We start from the raw sequence: 13,579 nt of genomic DNA on the forward strand, positions 1-13,579 counted from the left end.
GCCATGGATGGGAAAACCTTTCACTTCCTCTTGAATAACCACAAGGATAAGACAGAGACCACATTTTTATTATTTTTTTTATTTAATTTTTATTTATTTATGATAGTCACAGAGAGAGAGAGAGAGAGGCAGAGACACAGGCAGAGGGAGAAGCAGGCTCCATGCCCCGGGAGCCCGACGTGGGATTCGATCCCGGGTCTCCAGGATCGCGCCCTGAGCCAAAGGCAGGCGCCAAACCGCTGCGCCACCCAGGGATCCCGAGACCACATTTTTAAAGATTTGCCTGTAGGACAGTCCCTATTATGAAGCAACAGCCCACCACTGATTTCCTCATTCATTCTGCTATGGAATGTGCCCTGAGCACATGAAGGGCTTTCCGTGGCTGTGCTGTTTGTGAAGCATACAGCACCTGGCTGAGGTCACAGGTGAGGTCTGAAATTCAGACCCTCCCCACTGCTCAACAAACTGGGTCCACAGGGCTGCATCTGCTTAGGGTTGAAGTGAGGACACGTCCACATTTTCTTTTTTTTTTTTAAAGATTTTATTTATTAAAAAAAAAAGATTTTATTTATTTATTTATGAGACACACACACACAGAGAGAGAGAGAGAGAGAGAAAGAGGCAGAGACACAGGCAGAGGGAGAAGCAGGCTCCATGCAGGGAGCCTGATGTGGGACTCGATCCCAGGTCTCCAGGATCAGGCCCTGGGCGGAAGGGGCAGGCACTAAACCTCTGAGCCACCCAGGGATCGCCCACGTTTTCTCTTGACTAATGGCATCTCCGAGCTTGTTTGTGCTTTCAGGTGTCAGTTTGAACCCAAGACCCACCCCTGACTTGCCTAGCTTGATTTTTTTAATTCAATTTTATTTTATGTTTATTTCACTAGCCTTAAATTCAATCCCAATAAGAAAGCAAATGAATGACTGTCATTATTGTCTAACATAGATATATTTTCTATGTCTGGGTTCATTTAGGTAAAGTCCAGCTACATATAGATATTTGGGTAGAGTATCCACATATTTCCCATTTATTTAAGAATACTTTCAATGACACATTATACTCCAGGGAAAAATTAGAACTAATTTGAAGGCTATGTGCAAATACTGTACTCACTCTGTGAACCAGCATGTGATCATTGAGATAGAAGTGTGACCTAGACCAGGGCTGATAGTCCTGGTTGGTAACAAGGAATCATGCCTAAAAAGCCATGATAAGAAAATATCAGTAGCATATCCTGATCCTTGAAGATATATATTCAGAGCACAGAGCATTCCACCAAGCAGTTTATTGTCTTTGTGTCTCTGAGGGCTGTTTCCTAAAGTGGTCTTGAGAACAAAGGGCCAGGACTGTTCAAAACTTCCCTCAGAGATGGAATGTGTGAGTTCAACAGCACGAGACTGAGAAACACTCATCTTCCTGAAACAAGACACAAATGTGCTACCACACTTCTGGGTCACATTTCCTGTCTGCTTGGAGCATCCCTCTAGGATTGAAGGAACAAAGGGAGGTGGGAGGGAAAATTTATCGAATCCCAGAGATGCCTGTGCTTGCAAATTACTTCTGTACAAAGATTTAGAATCTCAGGAAAGACAGGAAAGTGTGCAGCGGGGATTTTTTCCCTCCTCAGCATTTCTAGCAACAGACTGATTGGTGTGAGAAATTAGCTGTCTTGCTGAGGGTTAGGTGTAGCATCACAAACAGTACTTCAAGTAAGCCTTTGTTTCTAGCACTTTGGTCTTGAAATGGCAGGTCCTCTCTAGTGGCTTCCCTCAGTATCTCTGTCATGTTGCTACACATGGGATATAATAAACAGATTGTGGGTCTCTCTCTAATAACATGCTTCATCTGATTAATTTTTATGCCAGTGCCTTTTCTCTTTTATTCCTCAAAGTGCCTTTATTTCTTTCACTTCTGGTAACACCACATAGGTGCTCATTTAATGATGAAAAAGGCCCTCCAGAATGTCTCCTTCTGTTGTGTGAGCTTAAATGAATTTAATGACTATGGCAGAGCACATCTCTTCCTAACACGTAGGAATAAATGATGATTTAGTTTTCTAGGGACCAAAAGAGAAAAATATAGACATATCCATTAAAGAAACAGAAGCCAATTTTCTCATATATCTAAAATTAGATATTATTGATGATCATTACTATTATTATCCTCATTTTATTCCTACGTTGAAGGCATTCTTTCATACATTATGAAAAACAAGCATTTGAGGAAGGAATAAATCAGTAGATATGGTATAGGCAGCAGTGTCTTAAGGATAGAACCAATTCCTTGCTTCTCATGGGGTCTTTTACCTTAAATCATTAGTCCCTTAACAGTGTTTAATAAGTGCTGTATTTAGCTTAAGGAAAGAAAGAAGGAAATAATTCTTTTTATGACTTACTACGCGTCAGGCACTGTGCTGGGTGATTTTTATTTGTTAATCTCATTTAATACTCAATGATCCTGTGAGGTGGGTCATGTTTTTATTTTACGCATGTGGGAACTGAGCAAAATAGAAGTGGGGATAGAAGAAAGGGGACCTGGGGTTTTAATTGTTAATCATTTGGTTTCCGCTTTTAACAGACTTTGTGATGCTGGATTTACCAGTACTCATGTGGCGTTTGGAAATGGCAGAAAAGGGTTTTGTAGCAAAGTCAAGACCTGTTCCCACTAGGAAATCACATGTAAATTGTTGGATCCTTCCAGAATGAATTATTTCTGAGCCCTAACAGGAGGATCTGCTGGTGCAAGCACAGATGTGGGTGCAGGCGTGCACAGACTTCCACTTCGGGTGTATGATAACATAGCTCGACCCAACTCAAGAGCTCTCAAATACTGTATAAATAACAACTAAGTACATCCTCTGGGCCAGATACTGTTCTGATGGCTTAACAGGTATCAAATCATTTAAGTCTCAGAGCCCAGTAAGGTAGATACTAACATTATTCCCATTTTACAGAAGAGATATCTGAGGTAGGAGTTGAGAAGCATAGATGTTAAGACACTTTTGAAAGGTCATAAAACTAGGAAGTAGTAGAATTGGGGCTTGATCCAAGGCAAACTGGCTTCAGAGTCACAGTTGTTTACCACTTTGGTTGATTGTCTTTCACCCAGGCCCTTTAGAGCTGTCCTTTGGGAAGCTGACTTTTAGAGATGAGGTTCCTGTCCCCATGACCCTTTTTGTATTCACCTCCTCTTCCAAGTCACTTCCTTCTGGCTGACTTTCACTCTGAGGGACTCCTACCTCCTCCCTTAGAGGGACTTCAACTGTCTTAAAACCCCATTTTCCTTTTCTTACAGAGCATATGGCCTATTCTTGGCCTCAGCACCCTTAGCACTCAAATTGTTAGGAACTGATAAGCTGGTTTCCCTTTCTTAGAGGGCAGGGAGGTCTCAATCCTCAAATTACCTAAGAGGTGAGTTAAAATATTTGCATTCCATCCTTTTAATGTACAGAGAAAGAGGGGGCTAACAAAATAGTTGAATTTAGACAAGTCACTACATGACCCACTACAGAGATAATCAAAGAGTAGTCCCCACCACTGTAGTAAAAACTTAGGTTCTGGTATCTGCCTGGATTTACGTATCCACTCCTCTACATAACTAGCTGGCTGACTATATAACCATTCTTAATTCTGGGCTCATCAACTATAAAACAAGTTTAATTTCTAGCTCATTGTGTGGTTGTGAGAATCAATAGATATAGTGTGTATAAAGTGCCCATCACAATGCCTGGCAGGGGTGAGCTTTAAATAAAAGACATTTTCATTAATTATGATTGTTAAAGTCCTGGATGACTAAAGACATGGTTAGGGCTTTTGCATTTTACCTCTGCAGATGCCTTGAACACAGTGATTTGGAATATCTGAAGTTGGTACTTCCCAAGCTCTGACAGCCCCTCTCATAGTGAACACTTGGCTGCATGGGAAGCACTGGGCAGAGCGGTGCTTTCCACACACCTTCTAATCTTTGTGAACTTCCTATGGGGCATGTGCCTCTCTAGCTGCATTTCATTCAGTGGTTAAGTACTTCTTCCAAAGTGCCACAGCTGGGAAGGAGCAGAGGTGAAATTTGAATCCAGCCTTCAGATCTTGACCATGTATTTCACTTAAGGCTAGAAAAGAGAAACAAGATGGCTCAGTTACTGGAACCCAGGTTTCTTGATGTAGACAGTTTAGATTCCAATTCCTGATAGCTAAGTGAGCTTAACTCCTATGAACCTTCTGAGTCTCAGTTTCTTCAATGATAAAAAGACAGTAAGATGACCAATCCTGTGGGGCTTTTTTCAAGCAACAAATGAAGTAACAGAGTCAGGCATGGATGTTCAATGGGCCTAGTGTAGAACAAAATTCATTTCCCAGACTACAAGGCACTTGAAGCTGGAATAGGTTGGGGTATTTTCTGTCATCCTGCATCAGGGGAACTGAGCAGTGAGTTTACCTGAAAGCTACTAAAAAGTTATCTGCTTGCAAAATAGTAGGGCAGGTAGTATATTTCCACAAAACCCCCTTTTTAATTTACGGAAGATGACTAAGAGACTATTCTAAATATGGCAGACAACCATCAATGACCAATTATCTTCTTGAGGGTAAACCTGATTCTTTTATGATGTGAAACTGTTAATTACTTCTAATTCAGCAAATAGAATAATGTGGCCATGAAACCAAGGACAGGCTAGATCCTGAAGGCGTGAGTCTAGGGTTAAAAGATGTCAATTTAGGGCAAGTGAGAACTTGGATAAATGTATAAAATATTGCCCAAAGAGCCTGCATTTTCTACTTGTTCAGCCTTTCGATGCCATTAAATGCATCATTTTGACAACAGACATAAAAGGGTGAGTTGAGTAGGTGAAAATTTTGCTTCCTCACAAGGAATTTTACTGGTTTGATTTCAAATATGTAGGGAAGGTTTATTCATACAATATTTAAAATTTTAAAATGTGACTAAGGTAGTAACTGAAAAAAAAATCACAATTCTTTAAATGTCGCTTCATTCAGCAGCACACATTGTCTGTGTTTCTCTTCAGCAAGTGGGGAAATGGAAAATGTCATGTACACGCAAGGTTGACAAATTGATTTTTCTTTGTGAGTACACATCTTTGCGTTAAGAATCAGAAAAAAAAATATTTGTACTTTGTAGGTTTAAATGCTGAGTTTATACCATTTGGCCCACTTAAAAATTGCTAAGAAGAGCTTAGAGGTAAAACATCAATATTTCTGTGATGTTTTGATATTTACTGGTGATGCTTTCTTAAGTATCACCTGCTCCACTGAAGCTGAATTCAGAGGGTACATCATAATTTTCAGGTATTATTATTTATTTTCAGTGTTTCTAGATAGAAAATATAAAATGTTAAGAATACTTCAAAAATGACTTGATATGTAATTTTTTGCTCTTTCAAAAATGGCTCGCTATGTAATTTTTGTTCTTCACTCAGAATTCCTAGATCCACATATGATTTTTGCTCTAACCCTGCTCCTGTGAAAGCCCAACAGCCCTCAGGATAAATATTAAGTAAATAATTTTCCCCTGAGGCCATCTGTACCATGATTTCCCTAAAGAACAAACAAATTGCTTTTAAACAAAGGATAAACACGGAGTTTGGGAAAGTCTGATTCAACTTCTTTGGAAGTTTTAAGCCAAGGCAAAAGGGGACAAGTGAGACTGTAATAGAATTCATCTTGCCAGCAGCATCATATAGCATTTGCTCTCCTGAACACTAACTTCAGCTGTGATTTATTAGGGGACCAAGTTCATGTCACTGCACCTGATCTTCAGAGACCTGGCTTCAAATCCTGATTTTACTCACAATTGAAAATGAGGCTGGTGGTCAGGTCCTAGCCCCGTTTGACATGATTGTCAGCCTGCACTCGGGAGAATGGCCCTCTGGAAGAACGGGGAGTGTTAACTTGCAGGTCAGAGACTCTAGCGCCTATCAGTGGAGTGTTCATCTGCTGTGAGACTGGGAGGGGCTGTGGCTCCTGACCCTCTCTGTGGGACATTTATTAAGCTCCCCGACAGAGGAGTGTAACACAATCCTATTGTCCTCCTAGGAAGCTTCTTTCAGTTTAAGAACGTGACTAATTATTAAAATTTTGAAAAAGAAATAGCTCTGGGACTTGGAATGTCTGCGTAAAATCTTAAAGGCAGCCAATTTTGCTTCCTGGCATTTACTTGCCCTGTGCAGCTTATAAATAGTTTCCCTGTGGCTGCTGCTTCGGTACAGACCTCTGATAAGAGGATGGGGAAATTAGTTTTGTCGAAGTCTGTCAGTCCAGGGGTAATGTGTATGCCTAAGTGTAATTTTTATTTTTATTTTTTAATAAATCGCCTAGAGAAGGAAGGCTGTTTGCTACCATTTGTGGAGAACAATATAGGGAAAGCAAAAGATTTATAAAATACTAGTTTTATGATTGGAAATACGACAAAGGCAATCAATGTCATTAAATTCAATATTGAATTTAAGAGAACGTATAAAACGATATGTCTAGACAATCCGAGAAAGACAATTATTATATGGTTTAACTCATATGTGGAATTTAAGAAACAAAACAGAGGATCACAGGGAAGGGAGGGAAAAATAAAGTAATATGAAATCTTCTTAGCATAAGAGACTCTTAGCTATAGGAAACAAACTGAGGGTTACTGGAGGGGGAGGGGTGGGAGGATGGGGTAACTGGGTGATGGACATTAAGGAGGGCATGCGATATAAAGAGCACTGGGTGTTATATGCAACAGATGAATCACTGAAGTCTACATCTGAAACTAATGATACACTATACGTTAACTAATTGAATTTAAATAAATAAAGTTTTTTTTTTTTTTAAAGGATATGATGAGAGTTTCATGCTAATTTGTGATCAGACCTTGAGATCTCTATAGCCTTAGTATGGGACTGCCGCTTACTCCTGGTTGAATTTTGAAGAAGAGGGGAGATGATGAGACCCACCATAGCAAGAGTCTCTTGGGAAAAATGTATCCCATTCATTATGCCATAACTGGGGGAAAGGGGACCATAGAGCCATTTTATTTGAATATAATATGAGTAGAACTCTTTTGATAGAGAGGGAGGCTGCTTGGAACAGATGGTCCATTTCCCTCGTAGAAAGGTCATCTCATCCACAGAAAAAGCAGATGCTATCTGGAACAAATTATGGTTCAGCTACTCTATCTTGATAGGCATTAAATGGGGGTCATGATATTGACTTTTATTTAACATAACCCCTTCAAAGTACTTTCTAAGGGCCGAGAGCTATCTTAACTCATTTACTCTTCATAACATCAACTCACTCATTCTTCATAACAACCCTATGAAGTAGGTAGTGTTTTTTATCATCCCCATTTCCCAGATGAGGAAACTAGCACAGGGAGGATGGGCTAAGGTCAAATATCTAGTTAACAGGAGAACTAGGATCTAGACCCAGGCAGTCCAAGCTCTGGAGTCTTGCTCATTCTAAGCTGCTTGGTGGTGATGTACCCCTAACTAGCTTTTCCCACTAACCCAGCCACAGACTGCCTAGCACATACTTGCTACATGAGAACTTTCTCCAGTGCTGCAGGGGTCACCCTGACTATAGATTTTAACCCTTTCTGAATTTGGCATGTGATACTGGGATAACTCGTCTTCTACATGACCATGACTCTAACCTCTTTAGTCAAGCTGTCAGAGCTGGTTAACCCTGCCTGAGCATCTACACTACCAAAAACCTCCAGCGGAATGGATTTCAAAGAACAGTTAACTTTTGGAGGGATTTTTTCCCCTCCTATAGGTCAGGAAAAGCTGCCCCAAAGCTGTTATACTGATAAACATATATTACAAATACCCTTCCCTTGATTTTCTTTCTCAAAATATGTAAGTTGTGTGAGACAGGTTTCATGCCTTATTTGTTTTCTTATAGCCTCTGCCTAGCAAAACCCCTGATCTGTAGTAGGTACCCTTGGAGGCTTATTGACTCCATCAGACCAGTTGAACTTTGCTGCCTGGTTTCTGTGCACTTCCAGGCTGTGCCAATGAACAAAGACGGTCTCGTCTCCACCTCAAGGGATAGAGTTTGTGACTGATTTTTACAAAGTTAGGAAGTAAATTTAACTTGTGGCGTTCCTTGTCAGACAAAGTTTAATAATTATTAGAGATCTCGAAGTAGACATGGGGCAAATGGAATTTTTATTTGGGGAAACACCACAAAAGCTATTAAATACCAATTTCACAGAATTAAGTAGAGGGACTCTTAATTGCCTCTGGACACATTTTTCCAACTCTAAGGTGACTTAAATTAAAATAGTACCAAATACGAGGTTATCGTGAAAGTAGAAGTCATTTAAGAGGAGAAAAGCTTCCCTCATATCTGTGCTATTTGTGATTTGTGATGTCTAAATTATAGGACGTGGCATAGTAACAAACCTCCCTTGACCTAATGTCCAACATTTCCCAAATAATCTAAGTACTCTAACCTTTTAGCCCTCACCCGACATGCCTACTCACTCTAATCATCTCTGCTCTCTGCAGTCTTCCAAGTCCTGTCTCCTTTACTGTCATCTGAGGTAATTTTCAATTTTTATGTGGTTGCCCGGCTCCCTCCTACATGATTGACTATGGGCGCATGCGCGGGCACACACACACACACTCACACACACACACACACTCACACAGGAGAAAGAGAGATTTTATCTTCTTTTAGCTCTTTCCTCTCCACAGTTTCATAGTAAAGATCAGAAGATAGCAGGGCTGTTTTGTGGATGTGGAGGGAGGAGATAATTGAGGATTAAAATTGGCTACTCACCTTCTGGATGTGTGGCATTTTCTTATCTGCTTGTAGGAGATGGTTAAGGTTTACTCAGCTAGTAAGGAGTTATTTTCGGGAGGCCAGAGGATTTTCCAACAGGAGTGGGTTGGACTCTTTGCTGAAGCAGTGGAGATTACAAGCAACCCAGGGAAGGCATTTGTAGAGCTGACCTCCAAGCAGGGATGCTCATGGTAGCTATGGCCTTGCTCTAAGCTTTCTAAAGCTAAGCTATTTCTACATCTGGTGAGTACATCACTGTTTAAAAAATAAGCTAAAAATTTGAGAATAACCACATCCTTGACAAGATATATCCTTTTCTAAGGAGAAATGCTGCAGCTGTCTAACAAAGAATTGCAACACTCCACAGCTGTCTGGGCAGGAAATGAAGAAAATGATCCTGGCTATCTCAAAATGGGTGTTTGGGGGATGGAGGAGAGTATAAGAGTTGCCATAGACTATTCTGGAATTAGGGCTCTGAGCCTGCCTGATTAATTTTATCTCATATTACAGGATCCTTGGCTATCAGATTTCAAGTAGCATTAAAAAATTTGAACCATCTAAAATCAAGCAGCAGCATGATTACATAGATTCCAGATAAAGAATTAAAGTGAAAAAGAAATCTTTTTTTTTTCAAGCGACAACCAGGTTTACCTTCCTCATCTTCCCATCTAATGAATAAGTTACATTAAAGAATTAATATCTGAGTTACTTCAAAATCATGAAGCTCTGACTACAGAAATATCATTTAATAATCATCATTCTAGAAGACACCTGTTCATCTTTTTGCAAAGAGTGTGGTCACTGGGATGCTGGGTGGCTCAGCAGTTGAGCGTCTGCCTTTGGCTCAGGCTGTGATCCTGGAGTCCTGGGTTCGAGTCCCACATTGGGCTCCCAGCATGGAGCCTACTTCTCTCTCTGCCTCTGTCTCTGCCTCTCTCTTTGTGTCTCTCATGAATAAATAAATAAAATCTTTAAAAAAAAATGTGGTCATTGAAAACTGTTTATTGAATGGCCCTTTTGTGTGCCCCTCATGCTGCTTTACAAAAGTGCATTTCCCAATCACAGCTAAGGTCAGATTACTCCTCTCCCCTAGAAATCTTCAGTGGCTCCCTATTGTCTTCGGTGGGCTTTCCCAAAACATAACACACTTATGAATCACATAGCGACCAGGTAAAGATGCAGATTGTGATCCTGTTGGCCTAGGGCGAGGTCTGGGCTTTTGTTTGTCTAACAAGTTTCCAGGTGTTCCTGAGGCTGTTTTTCCTTTGACCACAGTCTGAGTAGCACAGGTCTGCAGGATGGGCCTGCCAATGGCAGCAATGCTCGCTTAGCTTCCAGCCATCTTCCCAGGGTGACTGCTCTGTGTTCTCTTGACTTTTCACACCCTCTCCACTCTCTGGCCTCCTTGGGTCATTATTGTTTTTCCAGATATACACATCTTCTTCTGTGTTTTTGAGATGTTAGTCCTATCAATGTCTTACTTGCCTTTATCAATCCAAAGGTGCTCGTTTTGGCAGCACATATACTAAAATTGGAATGATATCAATCCAAAGAGCCCACATTTTCCACAAGCCCTTTTCAGACTATCCCTGTGTACTCTTTCGCTGTCCTACTCTCCCCCTGCATTTTAGTTGAAAACTGACTTTGCAACATATTACTGTCTGCCAGATTATGGGTAGGGGGTGTGTATCTGTCTCTCTCAATGAACTGTGAACCTATGGTGGACATCCTATACATCTTTGCCTCTTCTGCAGTATTTTGCACAATTCCTGCACAGAACAGTGTCAATAAAAGTTTGCTGGCATGGAAAAAAATTCACAAAATGTGTAAAATCACTTCTCTAGATGGTTTTCTCTTGAATAGCTGAACCTCACTGGCATTCAGACAAACCTCTTCAGTGTTCTTTCCTGAGAGGCTATGTCTTACTCCTTGGTAGTTAGGGACCACTCCTGGGTGTTTTTTGAAAAGGTTTTGATTTAGAGGATCTATGAATGTGACTATGTGGGCTAAGCTTCTTAAAGGGGCAACCCAGCTGAGACTCACAATAGAACGCCAAGGCTGCTTCCTTTGTCGACCATACAAGCTGGATTTTTATTACTGCTAATGAGAGGCACTTGTGTTGACAGTCTAACAGGGAGTATCTTAATCCTTTCTCATTACACTTCTAAAATTAGCCTTATTTTGCCCTGCCTGAAGAATCATGAGATGCGTCACCTTTCTAGTTTTAGTTGGGATGACTGGAGATTTGCCTATGGTCTAGAAGGACATCACTAGCTGGGCATATCAATGTATAAGCTGTCAGAGTGACCTGGGCTCTAATTTTTGTACTGCAGTGTGTTAACATTGTTATCTTGAACACATTATTTAGCCAATTTGAGCCTCAGTTTTCTCATCTCATAATGGGGTAAGTCATCCCACCTGAAGAACTGTTATCAAATGGAAGAATGTGGATCAATTGCTATGTATGTGAGTGTGCAATAAATAGTGGTGGGTGGGTGTTATTATAATTAGCTTTCTGACATCATCAGTGCTTAGGTCCTTCATCCACGTTTACCAAACATATCTCAACTATTAAAAGTTGGGGATGAGACAGGGGTTCCTGACTTAAGCATTCAAATTCTTCTCTTTATAAATCTGTGGACACTGTGTTGTGCCCTATCACTGGCCCTTTCTCATGGCAGAAGCAATATGTCACTGGTGACTTGATTACATTCCAAGTCCATTGAAATTGGGACTTTTTAATCTCCTCTGGATCATGGATTCATTTCAAAATCTCATGAAAGCTATTAACCTTCTCCTAAGGAAAAAAAAAATGCATGTATTCATGCAATTTTGCTTTTATCTTCTGGGGGTTGATGAGTTCCAGGATAAAAACCACTGGTTCCTATATCTGCTTATAAACTTCTGGTTTCTCATGAGGCAAAAAGCCAAGAATAACAAAATGAAGTTGAATTGGCACAAGAGAGGACCAGGAAGCTTAGAGAAAAATAACCTAACCATCCCTCAATTTATTTTCCCTGCTCAGGAAAACCTAGAACAAAGATGGCTACTTGAAGTGGGGAAGGGCGGGGGGGGGGGGGTCTGATAACCTTTTTATTATATCTTGTGTTGAGAATTATCATTAAACATATCTGGGTTTCTGATATAAAAAGGTTTATGATGTAAAATAATGATCTCAATAAGGTTTGCAATGAAAGTGAACAATATCCCAAGTTAGAAAATATCTTCTGTTTTAGATGTGGAAGGGAAGTTGCCCAAGCAGCAAGGTATGCTGTTCACCATTTATCTTGGTCCAGGTGGTAGATCTGTGTGCAGGCTGACTTGCATTAATAAACATTAACACAGTGGATGTGGAAACATGTCCAGGCTTTGCTCATCAGTTCCCATTTTCATACTTCCTGAGTAGGTTGGGAAACGTGGAAGGACAGCATGAATTCAATTTAACAGTCCAGTAAGTGCCAAAGAAATGATCACATCTCTGAAACTAAGTGTTTCAAACAAGATTTTTCAGATGGTAAAGAAAAGACAAATCCCTTGTTTAGTAAACAGCAAACACTTTATACATTAATCATCCACCAGACATTAAGTATAATCAAAGGTTCCGTTTTAGTTCAAATACAACTTATGTTCCCTAATTAATTACTTACAGGACTATGTAGTTTGCATTTTTAAGTGAATTTTCTGCTTCCCAGATGTCTTCTTACAGGGATGCTGTGACCCTTCAATAGAGAGGCTGCCTCTCTTATCATAGTGTTTTCAAGGCCTCTTGGGGTGTAAAAAATACAGTTTAAGTACCACCTGCCATGTTGGACCCAATAAGGAATTTGTGAAGTTGGAATGCAGTTCCTACACTTAAGTAGGTTATATTCTTGGCAAAGAGGCTGTGAGTTGAGATGATGTAATTCAAATTTGATTTTTTCCAGAGAAAGATTATAATGGAGTTATCTTCCTGACCAAGTGTCAAGTCTTAGTGGATTCACAGAAATGAGGATCATACTAGGAAGGAATCTCAAAGATGATCTAGGTCAGTCCTCTTTCTTAAGTCAGAAAAGGGTTATTCTCACTCTTCAGATGAGACAAGTGAAATTTATTTAGAAGCTCAGTGTTCTGTTGATACGCCAACTAGGGGGTGGGGCTTTGGAGGGTGAGGGGAAGCTCTAGTAGGGTACTATCCAATGGCACTTTCTGCGATCATCAAAATGATCTATATCTGTATGGCTCAATTCAGTAGCCACCAGCCACATGTGGCTATTGAGTTCTTGAAATGTAGCTAGTATGACCAGGAAAGTGAATTTCAATTTTATAAAATATTAATTAACTTAAATGTGAATATAAGTAATATGTGTGGAAAGCACAGGTAAATTAAACTGAATTTCAGGTCTTTTGAAAGGCAAGGGCTAGGTAGCAAAGTGAAAAGTATAACCAAGAGAATAAAACCTGAGGAGATAACTACCTCTCTGACTGAATTGGTTATTTTATAATGAAGTTTAAGGATCATCAATCTGCTGGTCAATACGAAGGAATTTTAGTAGTTTATAGCATGATAAAGTCTCAGAGCCATTTAACAAATTTTATAGTACAGGGAAGAAAAGATACACGACGAATCCTCAGGGCATGGCCAAGTACCAAATCAAACATTTAGACTTAGGACAAGAAACAAATGTTGTAGCTCATGATAGAGTTAAGAGCACTTTAAAGACAAATTTCCTAGGGATAATGGAGGAAGTTACCATGAAAAATTGTGGAATATATTTTGAAAAGCAAAACAAAAAAATGGTTTTGACTCTGGACATCCATAAGTC

General features: G+C 40.0%; 1 long non-coding RNA gene across 1 annotated transcript; it reads right to left on the reverse strand.

Moving 5' to 3' along the window:
* Positions 1 to 558: 558 nt before the first annotated feature.
* On the reverse strand, positions 559 to 9,068 carry LOC140608411 (uncharacterized). The gene is made up of 2 exons (XR_012010431.1): positions 8,775 to 9,068; positions 559 to 4,108 (listed from the first exon to the last, which is right to left on the reverse strand). It is a non-coding gene; the product is annotated as an uncharacterized lncRNA (long non-coding RNA).
* Between the last annotated feature and the right edge of the window lie 4,511 nt (positions 9,069 to 13,579).

This window comes from Canis lupus, chromosome 17 (genome assembly GCF_048164855.1).
Source record: "Canis lupus baileyi chromosome 17, mCanLup2.hap1, whole genome shotgun sequence".
NCBI lineage: Eukaryota > Metazoa > Chordata > Mammalia > Carnivora > Canidae > Canis > Canis lupus.